General features: G+C 40.3%; 1 protein-coding gene across 3 annotated transcripts in view; it reads right to left on the bottom strand.

Annotated features, from left to right (window-relative positions):
* LOC135319022 (uncharacterized) overlaps positions 1-16,638 on the bottom strand; it is an 80,082-nt gene that overhangs the window by 18,698 nt on the left and 44,746 nt on the right. For 2 of the 3 annotated variants that reach the window (XM_064478129.1, XM_064478130.1), the window contains 3 exons: positions 9,248-9,384; positions 6,543-6,767; positions 421-5,926 (listed from right to left, as the gene is read on the bottom strand). The gene's annotated coding sequence lies outside the window, so the exon portion shown is untranslated. Of the gene's footprint in view, positions 1-420; positions 5,927-6,542; positions 6,768-9,247; positions 9,385-16,638 lie in introns of those variants that run through there. The other variant, XR_010377582.1, reaches the window with a different exon arrangement.

Here is a 16,638-nt window from a genome sequence, read left to right as displayed (position 1 = left end):
TGGCCCACCCAAGCAGGAGGGGCACTGTGCTTGAGAAATCCCATCCCCGATGGGGGCAAGAGGGGCTGGTGGGGTTGAGTGAACCTATAAATGCCCACAGAAATATGCCTGCATTCATTCAAGTGATACAAGCAACAGTAGCAGGCTATTTAACAAAATTTCAATTTTCAGTGGAAATTTTGCCATTCCTTTCCACTTGTCCCCTGCACTCTGAGACAGGCTTAGGCTCTCTCACACCTGCAACTCTGAAGCAATAGTTGTGAAGTAATTTTACTTTGCTGCAAGTGTCCTCGCTCCCCGTGTCACTGTGTCTGTCCTCTCTTAACACAGTCGGATATCTTCCTGGATCTCTATCTGAGTTCCTTTCTCCTCCTCCTCAGATCCTGAGATAAAGGACAAGTGAAGACACATGAACAGAAAAGGCACTGTGGACTTGACCGAAATCTACAGTGACCCCTAGGTGAGTGCTGCCCACCCCTTACCTTCGATTCTCAAGGTTCTGCACAGGGTGACATCCAGCCCAGAGAGGTGGCCCAATTAAAAGCTATGTGGCTTGGGCATGTTGACAGGTGCAGGAGCTGGTTCCGGTGCCAGGCCCCTCCCCACGTCTGCTCCCCTCTCCCCCGAAGCCCCGCTGCCAAGCACTCAGGCTCCGTGATCTGATGTCCTTCTCTTCTACTCTACTCCAAACCCTTTTACTTTTCCTTTTTTCCCTAATTATCCCCAGCTGGAGTGATTTTTCAATCGCAGTATCTAAAAAATTTCCTGCAGCCGAAAATGAGGTCTCCAGATATCAATGCCCATATGCTGCCTCCTGAAGAGAGCCGCTGGCTAGGGGACCCTCACCAACACTCACGGGGCATCAGACATGTTCCAGGGTCGGCCACCCCCAACAAGAGTTTGCTGTGACCCCTATGCCCGCACAGCATCCCTGCTCACAAAAATATAGTTGGCCCACTTATCGGTTATTAAGAAGCAAAAATACAAAATTGCTCGTGTTTCTTACTAAAATTATCTATGAAGAGGAAAAGGGAATTGTAATAGAAAAGAACAATTTTGACCCCATGTTAGGTCTGTTCCTTTGGCTTTAAACCTGTGCCCTGTTTTCTTGCTAAATCAGACTTGCTATCTCTGCACCATTTGTAAAAGAAAGTTGCCTTTAGACTGAAATATCCAGGACAGCCTCTTCTCCTGGCCGTGATCTTGAAGGATGCTAACTAATCTGCACTTATGTAGAGATGGCAAGTTGCAAAATAGAGAATAACTTTGTTTTACTTTTGGAGGTATTACAATGGCAAAATGATTTGAACCACATGGACAGCTGCAAGAACAGCGGATTCAAAGGACAAGCAATTCATACAACAAGAAGTTTCCAACAACCAACTGCAGCCCCACCCCTTTTTAGTATAAAAGGAGACTCAATTCTGACTTGGGGAAGATGGTTCTTCAGGACATCAGTCTGCCATCTTCTGGGTCTGCCAGCTTTGCAAATAAAGTCACTATTCCTTGCTCCAACACCTCATCTCCCAGTTTATTGGCCTGTCATTTGGTGAGCAGAATGAGTTTGGACTCGGTAACAAAATGACTGCATTGGAGGTAGTATGTCTCCACTCTTTCCTCGTTTCCAATATGTAACATGCACATTATTTATGATCTAGTGCAAATAATTCATCAAAGACAACCACAAAAAGAAACTATACTCACCCAGCTATCAACACTGAAGTCAAAACCTGTCAATTTTATATGCTGTTTAAGAACACAACCGAAAAACCTAACATAGGGAGTCGATTACACGGAAATAAAATTATTTCTACTCCTTCAAAACTTTCTCTTTTCTTTTCTATTTTATTTTGTTTTGTTTATTGAAAAGAAAATAAAAGTCAAATCATTTTATTTCACGTATTTTTGTTATAGCTACATACTTTAAATACTACAAAAAGACTTATATTGCAATAAAAAATTGTTCATATATTAGTATAAAGATATATACACAATCAATGGGGATTAGGAAAAGAATGGACATTTACTAAAAATCCACTGCAATCCAGTCTTTTACAAGCATATCATGGAATATAAGCTCTATTATCCAGGGAGCCTCACCCACATTCTCACTACTGAGTCCCTTAGTAATCAACCACTAGGTCACCAGCATAGAACCATGTGATCAGTATTTTAGGAATAAATGAGGGAATTAGCTCATTCAATTCTAAAACAAAAACCCTAAAATAAATACTGAACTTATTTACGGATAAAGAAAATTTGTCCCCAAAAAAGTAAAGTTTCTTCCTCAAGGTCACAAAGCTAATAACTGGTAAAGGTAAGATTTGAACTCATCTGCCTGATTCTAAAAACTAAGGTGGAAATCCCATTCGACTGGGGAGTGTCCAGCTGCACAGCCTATCACCCTATCTTTGTTCAGAGCTGGCCTTAGACAGCCTGAGACAGCACCCCATTCCTGTGGAACTCGAGGGCAAATGATAACAATAAGGATTTTATATCCAGCAGTTTCTAAGATCTCATGTATATAAACTGTCAGCAGGTCAGCAGAAAATCTCTGGGAAACATGAGTGGGTCCAGACCTTTTTGCTGATTAGAAACTCAATCTATCAGGATAGAGTGACCTTCCCATGAGAGGCCACATGGACATAAACTAAAGGCAGCTGAACAATGGAAACTAGCAAGACCCCGGAACTCAAGTAAGGATCCCTGCCATCCCCCACCCAGTTGCCTCTTCATCCGCGTGGACATGAAGACAGAAGACCCGGGTTCTTGTCCAAGTTACACTATCATGGATTCTCACCCATAAAAAGGTACGACTCTATGCTGTCGTAAGTCCTTTCCAACTCAAATATGATGACACCAATATCTCAGCAGAATATCTATGTCTCCACTTCCCCTCTTCTAATAGGAGTCTATTTCTGTGGACACAAAGCAGAAATCCAATTTAAAAAACCATGCAAGAAGCCAGGCGAATTTCTGCTTAAGAGACTTTGCTCTCACGCTCAGTGAATGAAAACTCAGAAAAAGTGGTCCTTCTCCCTCAGCAAATGGGAGGTAGCCTGATTGTGTGTGTGTGTGTGTGTGTGTGTGTGTGTAAATCAAATATAATCATGTCTGGGACGTGTACAGATTATTTTTAATTTCACTGTAATTTCATGGGGATGAGCCAACATTTAAAGTAATTTGAATGTAGTGTTCTGAGACAGACTCAGTCTCTTTTGGTGGAGGAGGTGAAAGGGGAGAGTAAAGGAGGAAAGAGGTAAATGAAGCAAAGAAATAAGAATCCTGCTAGGGAAAGGCAAGACGTTAATTTTGTTCCTCATTGCATCACATACAAATTAGGGACTGGCTTTCCCCCGATGTCTTATCGAGCACTGAGTTGCAGAAGAAGAGGCGACAGCCCATTTCTCACTGAGATTGTGACTGTACGTGGCATCTTATAGACACAAATCATTTACCCTGATCAAACACTCTAGCAGCAGGCTGTAATTCTCCTGTTTTGAGAGACAAGAAAACAGGAGTTCAAAGCGGGTAGATAACTTGACAAAAGTCAGAGGACCAGTAAACAAGAGAGGATGAATTCAAACTCAGATCTGAATGCAGAGTCTCATCTTCCCACTCCCAGGGCTGGAAAATCCTTAACACACAGGCTCCCCAGCTCCCCTGCAGTGTTCCTGGCGCCAAGCATTTCCCATGGTAATGGTCTCCAGTTCTCACAGACACAGTGCTCTGTGCAGCCAATGACCTTGATCAGACCTTGATCATCTACCTGCCACGCCCACCAGGCTTCACCATACAGGCAGGAAAGCTGGCTTTCAAGTGCATACAAAGCCACCCTTGGTCTAACCTGGGCTCTTCTGTGGCTTCTCCAGCCTAAAGGCAGCCATGAAATTGCTCACAGTTTGTTCGTGAGCCACACTTCCTCTCTCCATCTGTGTCCCCACCTATACTACTTAGCTATGAACATTTTGAGAATCTTGGAAACAAATTTTAAAAAACAGAAAAGAAAGGATTCTGGAACAAGTACTTAATACTTACAATTTTAAATGACAAGTTACAAAGTGAGTATTGACAAACCAAATCTTCCTTTCTAAATGTCAGTTTTAAACATTTAAAAATATAATAGCAAAAAATTCTCACTTACAAAATTAACAAAAACATAAACAATAATCTGGAATAAATTCAAAAATAATGCCCATATTCTAAATGGAGAAACTTCAGGACTGTACTGAGGGTTAAAGTAAGAGGTATGAATGTAGAGACATAAACATATTGCATGGAGAAAAGCAGTTTTGTAAAGATGTAAGTTCTCCTAAGAATAATTCAAAACTTACTAAAAAATCCCATGAAAATTCCAATCTGATTTTTTTTAACTTGAACAAAATATTTTGGAATTCTTCAGGAATAATAAAGTCATAATACTTGACAAGAAAATTTGGGATGGAAGAAAAGAATCAAAAAAAATCAGACTGCCAGTTATTAAATAAATTTTTACAACATGTAAGATATGGTGCTGGAGTAAGGAAAGGAGATTGACAGAAGGGAACCATGAGCTCAAAAAAGACTCTAGTGTATGTAAGTATTTTGTACAGGTGGGATTTCAAATCAAAGAGAAAATTATGAATTCGATAATTGTCCTGGGACAGAGAATCACCTGGAAAGAATAAATTCTACTCCTGTCATAATGACCACAAGATAAATTGCAGATAGCGATGTAAATATTAAAAAGTACTAGTAACAGCAAATACAACTCTTTGCTCTTATTAACTCAACTTCTCCTCACTATAACATGTACTATTATAATCTCCATCTTAGAGATTAAAAAATACCTACAGAAGAGATTTATTCCATTATAAGAGAGTATTTCTAAGAATAATGTCAAAGATAAAACCCATAAGGAAGACATTTACTATCCTAAGAATAGTTTGAGCCACAACAAAAATCAGAAAACTTCCTGAACAAAATGAAAGGAAAGAAATGACAAGAAAAAGCTCTGTGATACATGTTGATGAATTCACGAAGTTAATTTTCATAACATACAAAAAGCTGTCACAAAGCAACAAGAAGCTCCCTCACTTAAATGTGGGCAAAGGACAAAAGGAATCATTCATTTTAAAAAAGTCAAATGACTAATGAGTGAAAAATGCTCAAAACTTCACTGGTCATCAAATGCAAAAAAAAAACAATGAAAAAGCACTTTTGCTTATCATATTGGCAAATATTTTTAAGATAATCTAGCTAGTGTCCATCTGTGGGAGAACAAATCATGAGCGACTTTTTCAGAGGATGACATATCAATGGATTTGTAAGCTCTGAAAAACGTACATACACACTGACTCAACTCCACTTCTAGGAATCGTTTCCTTTAGGAAAAAAAAATCAGTCCAAAAAGATGTACCCATCAGGGCATTTACACAGCACTGTTTACAAAGGTGGGAAGAAAAACTGAAGTGAAATCATATCCAGCGATAGAGAATTGGTTACATAAGTAATTGTGCATTTTTTCATTCCCCAATGGAGAAGGAATTTCTAGTCACTTGAAAGGAGTCTGTGATGAATGTAAATGTCACATCCAGGGACTAAATTTCCAGAAGCCTTAACTAAAGGAATACACATACAAGATCACAGGAAGTTCTGTACAAGAAGGATGCAACTCAAACATTCTTTCTGACAGTGGAAAATGGAGAAAACTTAACTGTCCACCATCAAGACAATGATGCGGTAAATCAAGGCGAGCTGCGGGCGCTGAGGGAGCCGGCGTTTCGCCGTGGTCCAGGGCCTTGTCCACAGCAGTCTCCCACCAAATGTTTCCGTGGACAAGAGACGACACCCGCACATCAGGAGACCCCTCCAATCTATCTGAAAGGGCCGGGTGAGTCTGGAGTGGGAGGACGTCCATGATATACCCCTGAGTGAATAAAGCGAGCTGCAGAAAAACATATAGTATGGTCTCATTTTTAAATAAAGCATATATACACACACCTATATATTGATTTCTCATATGTGTATATATATGTATCTCATAGGCATAAAGGTCATGAAATATATATACCAAATTTTCAACAGCTTTTACTCTCAGGAAATAATGAGAAGGGAGTTAGGGGCCTTCCTGTACCACCACAGTTCTCTTTTCAGTATTTCAGTTAAGTACACTTGGAATTTAAAAGTTTATTTAAGTCCGAAGTAAAATGGACCATGCCTCCATGAGACAGAATGCTACACTGGTCTTTAAAAATCATGCCAGGGGAGATAGAATATTGTAGAAAAACATGTAATAAGCCGAATGGAAAATGGAGGTCTCCGAACAGTAAACAGGGACAGAGTGCTCACTGGTTTTTATGACAGAGATGATACACACTAACGAAAAGAACAGAAAATAAATGTTAAATTGTTAATTATTATCTCTGAGTAGAGGGACCAGGATAGAATCTTTTGCCCCTTTTTTCAGACATATTATATTAAATGCACATTATTTTTCATCTGAAAAAAGCATTTTTAGACGTGTAGTACCACTCAGTGGGGAATAATACATGAATACTTACAGAAACAAGTAACTAGGAGACACCGCAGCAGCGCCACACAATGTAGAACGGGCAATCCTGATTAACACCGCTCAGTTACATAAGGATCCACAAAGTGAGAGCACCTGCTGTAACAGGGCGTGGTCCCCTTCTATTTGTCAGTTGTGTCTTCAGGGCTGAGGCAGTTCGGAGCACGGCCAGTGTCAGTTCCGGTGTCTGGATGGATGCTACTGGAGGTGAGGGCACCTGCAAGCAGAAAGGAAGAACAGAAACAATCCTCTGCCTTTTCTGTCTTGTTTCTTTGTTACTTTAAAAGACAGGCATAAATAAGATAAACTGTGTATCTCCCCTAGTGAAATTTCAGTAATGAAACCGTTTTTAAAGGCTTCAGAGCTTATATTCTGTCTATAACTGTCTTTTCAACAAAGAATCATATTTATTAAATGTTAATTAACTCAGTTAATTAACTCCCTGTTGAAACATTCAAGTAAAGAACATGAAAGGCCTTACGTAAAAGAATCAAACCTGCAGTGACTAGCTCAGCTGTCTTGACGGCAAAGCAGTCAGCCCCCACCATCCCATGGCCCTGAGCTCCAGTTGCTGGTAAGAGAGCACGCTGCCGCCTCAGATGGAGAGATACTGTGAAAGCATTTTTTGAACTCTACAGTACTGACAAAACATAACTGACAAATCCCAGGCTCCTTTGAAGCTGTCATTTTTGGTTTCTGGCCAACCCCAGTCAATGAGCAGAACCACCCCATTCCCGAGTCATGGGACTCAAGTGGGAAGAAATTTTGTAGAAATTTCCAGGTACAGAATGTAACCATCTATATGTAGAACTCTGACAAAAGAAAAGATGAAATACTCTGATGTTGAAGACACTCAAAATATTCTCCTAAGCCTTAGTAGCTGGAAAGGCTGGGCTTCTCCTCAGCCACTTATTTATTTCACAGCCAGTGAGCATCTCCCACAAACCCTGTTAACCTGTGTCTGCTGGGAGCCTCAGGCACACTCTTGCTGTCGATCTTATAAGTCACAGGGCAGACGCGTGTCTCTCATGCCTGCCACCCTCACACAGGCTCGCCTCCTAGCCTCACTGTCTGAACTTGGTCCCATTTTCTCACCTGTTTATTTGGTATCTGTTCTTCTGTAAGCTGCCTGAAATGCTATTTGGAACAAGTCAGAAGAATGAGTGGGTAGAGAAATGGACAGTTGGACAGGTGAGAGGTGGGCAGACAGACAGAGAGACTCCAAGAAAAGGGGAACAAAGAAAATTCCCTATGCAGAACCCTCTTCTAGTCAGGGAAGAAAACCGCCACGGAGACGTGTGAAGAGGCAGGTGGCTTAGGGCTGTTTCCTGGATTCCATGAAAAGTCCCACCAAGAGAGAGGGTAGAACAATAAATGATAAAAGAAAAAAGCATGCATGCTTGAAAAATATATCTTCAATATGTACTTTCTAAAGAATAGATTCAAATCAGCAGGGCCCAATTACACAATCCTTGGGTATTTACAGAAATGAGAATCCCATCTCCAAACCACAAGGCATTCCTTCGGAGCACTGAAAGTCCACACGGGGCTGTTATAAAGCCTTCACCACAAAAGCTATGCTCTCCTTCACTTACGAGGAATGAGCAGCTATGCTCGGGCTGCCCATGAGCATCATTTGCACCCTACAGCATCTCTATGGGGGAGGGACGCCTAGCGAGCCCCATCTCTGCAGGACAGAAAACAAGCCCGGGAGAGGCTAAGCCGACCTACCAGTTCTCCATCTCACAGGACTGGTCACTCCAGAGCAGGACTCGAACTCGGACCCACGTTGGTAATCACGGTACTACCGTGCTTTGTGTGCTTTTTGTGTGAATAATACATTTGTTTCTGGCATGAAAATATATTTAATAAATGACCGGTTGTCCTGTCTATCTCATTTGCTCACAATCAATCTTTATAGTGTTGAATTGTACTCTTTTTCCGTGGAGAAAGGAACGGAATGAGCGGGTGTTAGAATGAGGTGGGGCTCCATTCTTTATCTGTTACCTCATCTCATCCAAGTCCCCAACCAGGGAGAAGGAGCAAATGTTTTCTTCATCTTTTAAAGAGAGGGCTCCACTGATGGTGACTTAACTCCAAAACCAAGTCTGGGGAAAGGGCACATTCAGCAGCCAGAGCATTATCACCTGTAGGATGGCAAAAACAGCTCACAGGAGGGCTCAGGGGGTCACCCTGATTTAATTTCAATCGATAAAACAATAATGCACTCTAAAAATACTAGCATGCAATGGATTGGCTCTTTCTTGACATCTAGCAAGTTTCCACAGCCCACATGTAAAATTATCGTGAACCAGTGAAAGGAAGTGTCTACAGACAAGAAAAATCAATGCCACAGGTAAACTGAAACCCAGGCTGGAGGAAAGGAAGAGAAAGGGCATAGTAAAGAAGTGGGGAAAGGCTGGGGAAAAAAATCATCACACGGACTCTCAAGCATCATCCAACAAGCATATAATCATTCGAGAGAGAGAGTTACTGAGGTCCTATTCTGTGCAAGATTGTAGAGCGGGTGAAGCAAGAGCGCAGTGACCATGGTGGCAGCAAGTGGCGGGGCTCAAATACACTTCTGATCCCGGTACCTGGCACAATTGTCCTCAGTATAAAGGCAAAAAAAAAAAAATATAATAACTCTGTAAACTCAAAGCATTGTTAAAAAAAAATTAAACAATACCTAAATACCTGGACAAACCACGCACATTGCTGGATCAGAAGACAGCGCTTTTGGAATGGCAGTGCTCCCCAGAACGATCCGTATATTCAACGTGGTCTCGATCACAATCCCTGCGGTCTCCTCTGCAGAAACTGACTAGCTGCTGCTGCAATTCATATGGTATTTCGAGGGTCTCAGTAACCAAAACGTACTTGAAAAAGAAGAACAATGTGAGAGGACTTTTAATTCTCAATTTCAAACCTTACAACTGTATGTCTAGGTGAGATTAGAGGCCATTTTAAGTTATTAATGTGTTTATCCGTATTTTCTAAATTCTCTACAATGAATATAACTGTTACAATAAGAAAAATAAAAAGTAAGGTATCTTTTAAAACATGCACACCGATTCATACATTGGGAAAAAAAGTATTTTAACTATAAAGAGGTAACCAAATAACTAGTGAAATAAGACTACTTAAAAACAAGTGTGTATTTACATTTTTCATAAATTGAAAACTGAAAAGCACAAACACATCAAGTTTCTAGGGAGATCGATGCAACATATTAATAGTTATTTTCAAAAATTCTAATTGAACAATGAAAACTCAAGAAAGGGAAAATCGCGATTGACAGCCAACTGCAAACACATGGAGAGCAAAGGCCTAGAAATCACAGTTCCTTTAACTCTGATACTAACTCAATAGAAGAGGAAATTCCTCCCTGTGGGGACAGTGGAATCCCATGCATAAGACAGGATACACAGTACAAACTGCACTAGAATCTGGGGTGATTTTCTTAGAAGAATTCTAAAGTTACAACATTGCTGAAAAACTATAAAAACACTGAAAGACAGATTAAAACACACAGTCATATATATTATATAGAAACATATGAAGTCTGCTCCCATGTTGCATAGAAATACAAACATATTTGTTCATTTATGGGCACTGAATATTTTATCCCAGGTAGAATATTTCAACTAAAACAAATAATCAATAATACACACCTCTTGTCAAATCTACTTGATAAGGTACTCTGCTATGTAACCATAATGTGTCTAAGATAGATCTAAAATTAGTGAAAAAGATCTTTGTATGGTTTCTTGAACTCTTCTCAAAATTCCAAGCTTAATTTTAAAATAGATCTGAGCAGTATTTCTATATTAAATTTTCCCTCGTGAAATGAACAGCACAGTCTGTTGTCAAAATTCTGTCCTTACAATGATTCACGAACACTGTATCCTAACAAAACTGCTGGACAGCAAGGCACTATCCAGACACTGTGACCAAACAAATGAAACACAAGGAAGACAGTGACCCTATTCTGGAGGGCTTACCGTCTGTGTCAACTCTGGGGTTTTTATTTGATTGGTTTGATTGGGTAGCAAAATAAAATCAATCAAGTACTTTCTTCTTTAAGCATTCTGTAAGTCATGACTCTTGTTAGTGTCATGAGAAGGAAAGACTAAAGCAAGACTTCATTAGGTCAATTAGCAACAGCCATCACTGGGGAGTGAGTAATAAAGAAGTTAACTGATAACAATGCTTCTGCCTACATGAGACCTAAAATAAACCTACACTGATCTCTTTAAGGAAAATGAGGAGATGAGGCCCCAATGAGAAAAACAAAAACTAACAAGAAATCAAAAAAGTAAAGACTTTTTCATTAACGATTCCAGGAAGGAGTGGAGCATGGTGGTGAAGAGCACAGACGCTGGGGACAAACATGAGGGTCTGAACTCCCACAGCACTGGGTAGCTTTGACACTAATAAATCAGTGAAATTTTCTGCAACCCAGTCTCCTATCCATAGACTGGGGACAACAACAGCACCCGTTTCCTAGAACGGTCCTAATAATTAAGTTATTTTATATATAAAAGTTTAAATAAAATGCCTCAGATATTAAATATTACCCCAAAAGGACAAGGAAAAAGAAAACAGAGATAAATTGGAGTTCATCAAATTTTAAAAACTTTGCTTCAAAGGACACCATCCAGAAAGTGAAAAAACAACACACAGCAGAAATTTTTTCAAATCATTTATCTGATAAGGAATTTGTATCTACCAAAAAAAAAAAAACAAACAAAACAAAAACAAAAAGAACCTCCTACAACTCAACAATAAAAAGGCAACTCAATTAAAAAATGAATAGAGGATCTGAAAAACATTTATCAAGGAAAATATACAAATGACCAATAAGCACAACGAAACGATGTTCAATATCATTAGCTGTAAGGGAAATCAAGTCAAAACCACTAGGAGAAACCGCTTCACACTCACTACAATAGGTTATAATCAAAAAAAGAGTAAAAAGCACTAATGAGGACACAGAAGATGCAGAGGACGCAGCCGTTGCTGGTGAGGATGTAACACAGCCTGGCCACTTTGGAAAAACGCCTGGCAGGTCCTTAGAGAGTTGAACATTTGGTTTCTGAATAACCAGGCAATTTTGCTTCCTGGGCACACACGTAAGAGAACTGAAAACAAATGTTCACATAAAAACTCCTACAGGAATATTCACGGTGCCATTACTCATCACAGCCAAAAAGCAGAAACAACACAAATGCCTATCACGTGATGAATGGGTAAACAGAGGGGCCCAGCCATACAGAGGAATATTATTCAGCAATAGCAAAGCATTGAGTACTGACCCAGGCCACAACGTGGACAAATATTGAAAACGTTACTCAGTGTGAAAGAAGTCAGTCACAATAGATGCTTCCACTTACATGAAGTAACTCGATTTACATGAAATTTCCAGCAGAGGCAAACCCACAGAGAGAGAAAACTGGCTCCCTGGGGCTGTGGGAGGTTGGGGAAGATGGGGATGTCAGCTTATGCGTAAGGAGCTTCCTGTTGGGGGGATGAAAATGTTCTAAGATTGAATGGGATGCACAATTCTGTGCATAGAGTAAAAACCACTGTACATTTTAATGGGTGAATTGTTATTAAAACTGTTAAGAACGAGAGCACCTCGGGCCAGTACCTTCCCATAGTAAATGCAAATTGCTAAATTTTATTACAGGAAGAAGAAACTGCCCTCAGCATGAAAGCAGGAGTTCAGCAAATGTGAGTTAACCGAAATTGGACAAGAGCATTTCACTTGAAACAGTTGCTGAGTGTACACAAAATATTAAGACATGACAAGGAAAATCAGTTTGACATCACGAAGAAGCATTCTGCTTCAAATGCAGATCAAGGATTCGGCAAGCCCAGCTGCTAGAAATGACCAGAGAAGAAACCTGGTTCTTTAAACAAGCACCAGAGCCAACAAGGAAATAGTGGTGAGGAAAGCAGGCGGCCGAAAATCTGGAACAGTTTGTTACAAATAATTTCTCCACTGAAAATTCAAAAATAAAAAGAAAGTGATGTAATACTGTGTTGACCTCACGTGAATGGGCTTCCTCCGGTTCTCGACAGTTTTGTAACCCCGAATGAGAGACTCAGGAGAATCAGAATGGCTCCTGGGAGTCCCCAAATGACTGCCCACCAGCACGCTGACCACCATCACATCTGCCAGGGTGGAATTGCAGAGAAGAGACCAACTCCTGAAAGGCACAGGAAATATTGACAAGGGAAAAAAAGGCTGATGTCAGTCTTGGGACAGAGGCCCTGAGAGCAGAGGCCAGAAGGCTGCAGGTGAACTGGAGTGGCCCTTGGGCAGGAAGGGACCACGGGGGAGCAGATCTCAATTCTCTTCTCTCTCTCCCTCGGGTAGGAGAGATAAAGTCTGCATCCTTCTCACCTGGAACTGTGGGTTCTGGCTGGCAGAAGTCTTACCGACATGGAATGAATGACTCAAGACTGTGGAAAAAGGAAAGAAAGCGAGAGGGAGTAGAGAGCCAACTCCAAGAGCCTCTCAAATCCTCCCATATTTATTGTGTATAATCAAAGAAAATAGTCTTTAACAGTTGTGTGATAGTAAACAGGAACTTGGGGAAAGACAGGATGAGACAGAGATTGTAGAATCCACAATGAGTAAAAAGGCTTAGTTTACCTTTAGGGGAGTCATGGGGAGAGGGGAACAAGATAAATTCTTTAGATATTCATTACAAAGCAGACCACCAGTCCAGCCAGGTCCGTGTTTTGGGGATAATAGACTATCTAACAGCACGCACGCCCAGCATTTATAGCTGAGGGCCTGGGTCATTGCTGTGCAATGAACATAGTGCTATCTAAAACCTCAAATATGCAAGCAAGGCATTGTCTCTGCTTTTTATGGCAAGGAGACAGGAGTGAGGATGCACAGGTGCTTGCTTGAAAGCAGTTACTAAGCACACTTTTTCTTCTTAAGGTTGACATGCGTCTGGTGTCTGTTAAATTTGTTAACCCAATCATGGGCTATCACATGGAACCATTATGGAGGACACCCTAGGATGACAAATCCTGCCTCTGGGTCTTTTCCTGCCAGCTTCGGCCATTCCAGCAGGGTCTAGACACATCCCTGAATAACGATCCCACAGAACCACCCAGACTCTTAATTCCTGGTGCTTGGAACTTAATTTTAGCTCTACACAACTTAACATAGAAAAGTTTCAGAAATAATAGATATTATATTCTTTTTATATCTCATCATAGAACTGATTTTTCTGATTGCTCTAAGCTGCTTCTACTTGGTAAATCACCTAATTCTGCAGGTGAATTCAGTACTTTCCATTGCGCATAACTAGACAGTCTGGGCCCTCTGACTTCTATTGGTCAAATAAATACCGATACACCTAATTGATTTCATTGTTCATCAATTTCAGCCTGGAGGTGAGGGAGTGTCACTCTGTTCCTCAGCCCACCCTCTACTCTATACTCTTCAGCAACTCAGGCCTCCTGAATACAAAACGTAGCATCTGTTTCCCTTCACCTACACTTTCCGCAAACGCAACAGGAAACATCAGCCTAGAGAATGAATTCAACACAAATGTTAAAACAAAAATCTACAAATCTGAAGCAACTCCATCTCCGAATCATGATACACAATGACATGAAAGTACGGGTGTCAGGTACAAAGCACGCGTGAGCCTGACCACCTCATTTCTATTCTTCAAAGGAAGGAAGGTTTTCATGTTTTTTATTATCATTCTTTGTCATTGTTTCTGATTAAGCCAAAAAATAGTTTATGAAATAATTAAGCACTGAAATAACAGATTTTCGCTGTATCAATTACAGAAGGCATTCAGAGGGGATAGGAAAACCCACCTATGTAAAAAATGCAAAATTTCTTCCCCTGTTAAGAACACGTATACAAAATGCAACAGAGAATTCAAATTCATGTGGAGAGGAGCAAAAGCCACAGAATCAAACAAAGTCATTACTATGAGTCAATTCAAAATTCACTGGACAAACATGCTCAATGCATTCAAAGAATTTTAAAGGCACACTGCAAACCATTCACTTAATGATCTACAGGCTAGAGGAAGAATTTCCCTCTTTAACAGACAACAGAAATCAATAGGTTGCCCCACCAAACGAGGACCAAACAACAATCAGGTTTTTAACAGTTCTGATAAATCAGCATGTTCTAAACATCAAAATCCAGAAATTTTAAACATTCATTCACACCACAATGCAACAAGCACTTAAAAAAAAACACAAAACAATAACCCGAAGAAACTAAGCACAATTATCATGTACCTGGATCAATGGGAACTTCTTGTAACGCTGGAAGAAAGAACAGGCTATAGCCTTTTACTTAAAAAATAAAACTACATTTAAAGATAATTGCTAAAACACATTTCATCATTCATGTTGCCTTGAAAAATCTGAGGCACTCGTATCTGATCAGAAAAGCAATTCTGAGTAATAGTATGTTACAATTCAGTGCCAGTTTGCTTTAGTAGAAAAAAGAAAAGCTACTGTTTCTCATCCTGCACAAAGAGTAAAGAACCTTCCTGCCTCTATCTCCTCCTATTTTCTAAGCTCATTCTCCCCAACCCTTCTGAAACAAGTATGAGAAACTTTTATACCCACCAATATGCCAAATGACAAAAGAGTATCAATTTATTTGTATAAATATATGCCTACACCTTTAACTGGAAGAGAAAGGTATCAGAAGGCTATATGGAACTTATTTCTACCTTCCTGAAATCACACACACACACACACACACACACACACACACACACGTTCACAGAGACACAGACATGTACACACTGAATTACTGGGCAATTCACAAGCTGAGGACTTCCAATTTATAGAAGATAACTTTGTAGTTAGTTTAAAATACAAAACTGTCAGCTTTTGAAAGCCTTCATCATCTGCTAAATCATCCAAATATCAACGAGACCCAATTAGCCTTCTCTGTAAAATATAATTTCCCATGATGGCAAAACAGACCCTAAGTAGTGGATCCAAGACTCGTGTTTATCACTACCTATGATCGTTTTTAAACACATAAACAGATTCAGAAATTATGTCCCAACAACATTTATTCTTATTGAATTAGCATATGTATTCAATTGTCTATACAGAAAATAGGCCCATGATGGGGTTTAAGAGCTATTTTGTGTATTGAAATATTTATTTTTAAGTTCAGACAAGGAGGGTCTGTATTACTCAGTTGTAGAACACCTGCTTAGCATGCACAATGTGCTGGCTTCAGTCCCCAGTTCCTTCATAAAAATAAATAAAAATAAGTGCTTATTTAAAAATAAGAATAAATTTATAAAAAGAGTAAATGCAGACTAAAAACCCCTGCAATCTAGGAGCCATAATTTTAATAAAAAACAAGAGTTTCTATCAAATATTCACTATATGACAATCACAGAGACAACCACAAATCGCCCCTGACAACCATCACGTGTGATTCTCAGCAACCCTACTAAGTAGACACCGAAGAGAAACCCAGCATTGCGGATGAAGAAACGGAGCTCGGAGGAGCCGGGGACGCTGACTGTCCTGCTCCCCGTGACACCACGTCAGCCCAGGATGAGCGCTGACAGAGCTGCACTGAGGGGACACCCAGCTGCACGGAACCTTGGTGCACTGGGGAGTCCCAGAAAACACTCAAAACTGTTCAGTGAAGAACCAGCTCAAATATATTACATTGTGCCACATCCTTTAAACAGGGAACATGACTGAGACCTTTTTGATGCCTCCGTGTCCTTTCTGCCATTATCAATTATTTGCCCTCTCAGCATGCCCAGTCATGAATTGGACCCCATATGAAGTGCACTCAGATGGCAGAGCTTTTAAAGCTGTTTTATGAAGTTTGTAAGACTCTGTCTATGCCTCACACAGGCGGTCATCCATCACTACTCACCGGTGTGGATGTACCACATGAAATCACACCTTTCTGCTTTTTAAAATCCCTCCATGTAATCCAGACTTTTCAACAGCAAAGAAGCAGCTCAACCAGTAACAGTGGATAGCTTTTCACCAAATGGACTCGAACAGCCCATCGGAATAACTGGAAGCCCTTTTTTTCTATT

The sequence above is a fragment of the Camelus dromedarius genome, chromosome 23 (assembly GCF_036321535.1).
Source record: "Camelus dromedarius isolate mCamDro1 chromosome 23, mCamDro1.pat, whole genome shotgun sequence".
Lineage (NCBI taxonomy): Eukaryota > Metazoa > Chordata > Mammalia > Artiodactyla > Camelidae > Camelus > Camelus dromedarius.
Note: the sequence above shows the minus strand (reverse complement) of the source record. Positions and strands in the feature narration are given on the sequence as shown.